Source organism: Pinus tabuliformis, chromosome 8, assembly GCF_031772625.1.
Source record: "Pinus tabuliformis cultivar Carrire ecotype Pingquan chromosome 8, CPIR1, whole genome shotgun sequence".
Taxonomy (NCBI): Eukaryota; Viridiplantae; Streptophyta; class Pinopsida; order Pinales; family Pinaceae; genus Pinus; species Pinus tabuliformis.
Window position 1 is genome coordinate 1967114933 of NC_142294.1, and position 6174 is coordinate 1967121106.

A 6174-nucleotide genomic window follows, 5' to 3' on the forward strand; every position below is an offset into this window, starting at 1 on the left:
TGAATCAACCTGCATAGCACACAGAGCAAACGGAATGTTACAACATTTGAGCCATCACAAGAATAAGAGTAACATGATTATAGAATGGTTGCAGGAAACAATGTCTGGCCTTCAACGTAAAATGCACAAGACCAGTCCTAAATCCCAAAGCAATCTCGATAATACATCTGTTCAAATCCCGACACTCCGTAAACGGGGTCGCTTCAGCGAGGCGCTAGGCATTCTGGATATCACAGGAAAGCGTTTAGAGTGTTCTATGTATGTTTGTCTTTTGCAGGGATGCATGCAAAAAAACGCCCTATCAGAGGGTAAGGCAATCCATGCCCACATCAAGCAGAGCAGATTTACGGGAGATGCAGTTTTGCACAATGCACTTCTCAACCTGTATGCCAAGTGCGGCACTATGGCGGACGCTCGCAAAGTATTCGACCAAATGCCTGAACGAAACGCGTGCTCATGGACGGTCATGATTGCTGCTTGCACGAGGGATGGGTTTCCTGAGGAGGCATTGGCACTCTTTAACCAAATGCCAAGAACATACCTCCAACCCAATCACTTCACATTCGCGACTGTTCTTCCAGCATGTGCCAACTCGGCATCATTATGGAAGGGCATAGAGATTCATGCGAAAATCATAAAATATGGTTTTGAGTCTGATCTGGTTGTTGCCAATGCTGTAATAGACATGTATGCAAAATGTGACACCACAGAGAATGCGCGCGAATTGTTTGACAAAATGCTTCAAAGATTTCCTGGACAGCGTTGATTGCAGGATATACACAGAGTGGGTTGGTTGATGTGGCCTTGAAACTATTCGAGGAAATGCCTCAGCGAAATGTGGTTTCATGGAATGTAATGATTTCAGGGCTTTCGCAAAATGGTTACGGGGAGAAAGCCCTGGAGCTTTTCAGACAATTGCAATTGGCAGGTTTGAAGCCTGAGGCAAAAACCTTTGTTAGTGTTCTTCCTGGATGTGCCGATATGGCAGCCCTGGATTATGGTATGGAGATCCATGAAAAAATAATTAGTAGTGGATTCCAGTCTGATGTCGTTGTGTTGAATTCACTGATTGACATGTATGCGAAATGTGGTTGTATACAAAAGGCACATGTATTATTTGACAGAATGCATGGGAAAGACACTGTGTCATGGAATACGATGATTACAGGATATGCACAAAATAGGTTGCTTGATGAGGCTCTGAAAGTTTTTAACGAAATAGGTCAGCCAGACGTGATATCATGGAGTGCAATGATTTCAGGGTTTTCACAGAATGGTCAGGGCAAAGAGGCTTTGAAGCTTTTTGAACAAATGCAATTAGCGGGTATTAGGCCAGACGCGAAAACCTTTGCCAGTATTCTCTCAGCATGCGCCAACTTGGCAGCGTTGGAACAGGGTATGAAGATCCATGGAAAACTAATCTCAGAATCTGTTGCCCGATAGTCTCCACCTCTCACAGAAAAAAAACATACCAAACAGATGACAATGGACAAGACAGCCATGTAGATAATGAAGAAATAGATTGAATTCGGCAGGAGGATGAATACAATGTTGGATTTTTTGATGCCAAGGCTGGTTAACCAGCGGCAAGTGACTTTACGCTCTACCATAGTTGGGGAAATGTGGTGGTTTCCCAGTGGCAGAGTCGATGAGGGCTATGCGGCCATTGTGGCGAAGCAAGGAGACGTAGGTGGGGAGATCCAGGGGAAAATCCACTGGTTTTCGATTGCTGTAATAAGTTTGGTTGGAGCTGCAATATCCGATGCGTACATCGATCTGGACCTTCGCTTCAGCTTCCCAGTGAACGGTTATAACCATTCAACTCCCTTCCTATAATCCAACGATTGACAATACTATAATCGTCTAACACATGATCTAACGGCATAGACGGATGACAAGTAGATTTTAGGGAAGTTTATTTCAGAGGGGAACGCCTTACGGCGTAATTATTTATTACCAAAAAAACGTAAATAAAATTTAAAAGACATATCTTTTTTACTGTGAAAATAAATTTATTTAGCTATAAAAGTTACTAACGTATTTTTCTTACAAAATATTAAATTAGATTTTATTTGTAATATAAAAAAATCATATAAGATTATTTGTCCACAAAAAACAGAGTAAACACAATCAACTCTATCAAAATAAAAAATAATTAGTATTTCAAATATACAAATTATGTAAATTGATTTAATAGTTAAAAACATTTTTGTGTGAGTAAATTGATATGAGAATTAAAATGTTTTATACGAAATAAAATTCATATAAGTAAAAATTAATAAGTAAGATATATAAATTATGTAAATTGATGTTATAATTAAAATGTTTTTGTGTAATATAAATTTATTCAAGTGAAAAATAATAAGTATTTCAAATATATAAATTATGCAAATTGACATCAGAGTTAAAATGCTTTTATGTAAGGTAAACTGTATCCAAATAAAAAACATTAATTATTTGCGATATATAAATTATATGAGTTGATATCATAGTTGAAATGTTTTCGTGTGAGGTAAACTTTATCAAGTAAAATTTAATAAGTATTTTGAATATGTAAAAAAAGAATTAGTAAATATTATAGAGAGAAATATTATGCTTTTCTCTTAAATGAATTTTATCAAAGTAAAAAATAATAAGTATTTAGGAAATATAAAAATTTAACATTATTATCAGAAATATGAGTGCATAATATAGGTGTATACTTTAATTGAACTCAATCCATAATATATTCCATTATAAGGAAAGAGGAAAACAAATTAAGAATAATTTAAATATAAAAGAAAGTTTCAATAATTTAAATAATTTGAACCAACCTAGATAACCTAGATTTATCAAGTGTCCAAAGCATCAAACCTCTTAAGGTGCAAATTTCCTTTTGAATGAAAAATTTGAGAAATAAATTTCACCTAGAAAAAATTAATCCTTCTTAGCAAAAACATAAAATATATATTTATAATTAGCTTTAGCTATATATACATGATGATGATGATGATGATAATTGTTAACGTCCACAGAGACGAAACTTTGGTCTATCGGACCTAAAGAAACGAATTATTTAGTTTGATTTAAGATTTTATTTCTATGCTCAAAATGCTTGGAGAGAAGCCTCCTGAGCTCACTGTAATTTTGACAACATAAAAGGCTAAGAAGGTCAATATTGCAACAAAGATTTTGAAACTGAGATCTAATGTGTATGTGGGGCACTCTAAGAGGAAGTGATTTTCATCCTCGATGTTTGTATTCTCACAGAGATGGCAGAACCTTTCCATCCATGGTATTTTAGGAACTACCCAATGACCCATTTCACTATGGAGCTCATGAGAGTTTGTTCTAATCTTGGCTATATTAGTTTTCTTCTTTGAACTAGTTAAAACAGAGAGATACTTTTGATCTTCTAGGGTGGGGTTGATGACCTCCTTATAATATCTTAATTTTCTTTTAGCTGCTAAATATTTCTCACACCACATTTTTTCTTTGAACTTAGAAGTAAGAACATTTTTAATGTTATTAATGTTTTGCAATGCAACATTCTCGTCGATCTCCCAATGGTTTAACAAGGCCCTAATGTCTTTATACCAACTTCGTTTGAGCCTTAGGTGGTTTTGGCTGGAATTTAAAGCTAGCTTAGGAAGTCTATGGTCTCCCATGTTATTGAGTTTGTGCTTGTACAACAAAAGCCTAGTCATATATAGGCTCTTGATAGGGGAAAGACCCACTTCTATAAGGAGAATAGGATATCGTGTGTTGCTTTTAATTTTGAGGTTATACATTATAAAACTCTTCTAGATTTGCTCAATCTTTCTCCAAGATTCTCTAGAGATGTTACAACCCCAAACCTCACATCTATATAAGATAACCAAAGTGACTAAAGTTTCAAAGAGGAATTTCTTTCTATCCCACATTAGAGTGTATATATATATATATATATATACTGTAGTGTATTGCATTATATCCTTCCTATCTTATTTACCTCGACATCATCCTCTGTTCCCATTGGCCTTTGTCCATAGGTCTTGCCACCACAACGCCCTAGCTATTCTGTAGAAGATTCTCACATGGCCCCAAAAATGCAAATTGGGAAGTTCACAAGTTCGTGGAGTAGTCAAGGAACTTACTTATCCGCATGTATACTTATTATCTATACATGTTTTGTGTTACATGAGCCCTCATTTGCTATATTTCCCGTATTATATGAAATTCTTCCGATTAAAAAGATATAATCAAATTTTCATAGCAAAAATGTTCATAATCACTCAATATTAACATTAAAATAATCATTAAAATCATTATCATATTAAATATTTTTTTTCTTCATATTATAATATAATTTTTAATTGTAATTAAAAATAAAATTAAAAAATGTAATTTTATGTATAAAAATCTTTATAAAATAATTATAATTATAATTAAAAATAAAATAAATAATTAAATATTATAATTAAAATACAACTGAAACATAGTAAAAAAAAATAAAATAAAAGAAATATAAATTAAATAAACAAAAATATGTAAAATAAATAAAATAAAAAATATATCGGTAAGAGTATTCATTTTCTCTCATTAATAATTTAACTAACCACTCCATGGCATATAACAAATGTTGCATATATAAATCATGTTTTACATTTTTGTTAAACATTATGGTGACATAAGTTAGCTAGTGACGAATATTTTAATCGTCCTATCCAAATTTGGTCACCTTGTTAATGAATTTGAGTTTCAAGACATGCCATCAAGCCCGGCTCAAACATACCCTCAACCCTGGATGAAACGGTTACATAGCCACTATGTATTTCAACTATTTGATTAAAACATTCCAACCAAAAGAGATTGTGTCGGGTCAAATGAAAGTTGTTAACTCACTACTAACTTTTCACCCAATATAAAGATAGAGACCATTGATTTTAAAACAATTCCACCAACGAGATTATCTAGCCCCTCTCCATCCAACGACTAACATAATTATGATTTATTTAAGCCAAATTTCTTTTGACATCTTGAAAACTTCATTGAATTGCATAAATATTTTAGGTTGGGAATTTATTTTTAAATTATATTCACTTACGTGAAATTGACATGCGTAAAATGCACCTAGGACTAATATTTCATATAGTTTGAAAATATTTAAAGACTAGGATAGTTATAGAAAAATAAAATGACTAAATATATTTAGAATGTTTTGTTAGGAATTACACTTAGGGTTAGGTGGTCACCCTATAGAGTAAATTAGAAGAGGAAAGAGAAACAATTGAACAAGTAGTGTTCCAGAATCAAATATCAAAAGGGTAAAAAAGCTTGTATCGCTGAGGCAGTGGGTAACCTAGAGTGGTGACTACGTGACTAAGTTCTTATAAATTATGTCTTTCAAGAAGGAATCAGGTTAGTTCCTAAAGCTAGGCAATTCACCGATTGCTAGGAATAGTCTCGAAATCTTTAATAGGACAAACAATTAAGATAAATAAACAGATAGATTGAAACTACAGAGAGTACTATAGAAAAGTCCTAAAATATGCATTAAATAACAATTTTGTTACAATACTACCAAAAAGTTGTAATTCTTTCAAACATGCAACTTTAATTTGAAAGAAGTAAACAAATGAACCTTAATTAATCACTAGAAATGATTTACAAACATAAAAGAAAAGTCTAAGTACGCAAAACATTGTTGTGTAACGGAGCGGAGAGATGGCCATCGCAGAGAGCTTCTTCTGCTCTGGAAATGGAATCACTGACATTGCGGTCGTTGGAGGCGGCATGGCAGGGACGGCCACAGCTACAGCCCTCCACACGATCGGCCATAAGAGCGTGGTGCTGGAGTGCTCCGACCCTCTTCGAGCAACCGGTATGGCCTTGGCTATGTGGCCCAACGCCAAGAAAGCACTTGACGCTCTTGGCATAGCAGACACCTTTCGTTCAAACTACCCGTTGCTTGATGGGCTAAATATATCAAAGGCCGAACTGAAGGAGAAGGCCGCAAAGCTGTACGAGGTCAGAGATCCGCAGACAATATTCGTCTTTGGGTTCAGAACCCAATTCGAGGGTGGAAAATCGTCAGGGTTTGGCTTGATTTATGCAGGCTTCGCCAGTCTGCTGTTCATCAGGCTTATCCCTCTACTGTCGCCTCTTGCATGCAAGGATGGGGGACTGCATGTAGCAGATCTACTCCATCACACA

At 34.7% G+C, this 6174-nt stretch overlaps 2 pseudogenes; both read left to right on the plus strand.

The window, feature by feature from the left end:
- Positions 1-100: 100 nt before the first annotated feature.
- LOC149244331 (putative pentatricopeptide repeat-containing protein At3g13770, mitochondrial pseudogene) lies at positions 101-766 on the plus strand (annotated as a pseudogene).
- Positions 767-822: 56 nt separating this feature from the next.
- On the plus strand, positions 823-1443 carry LOC149244332 (pentatricopeptide repeat-containing protein At1g31430 pseudogene; annotated as a pseudogene).
- Positions 1444-6174: the final 4731 nt, after the last annotated feature.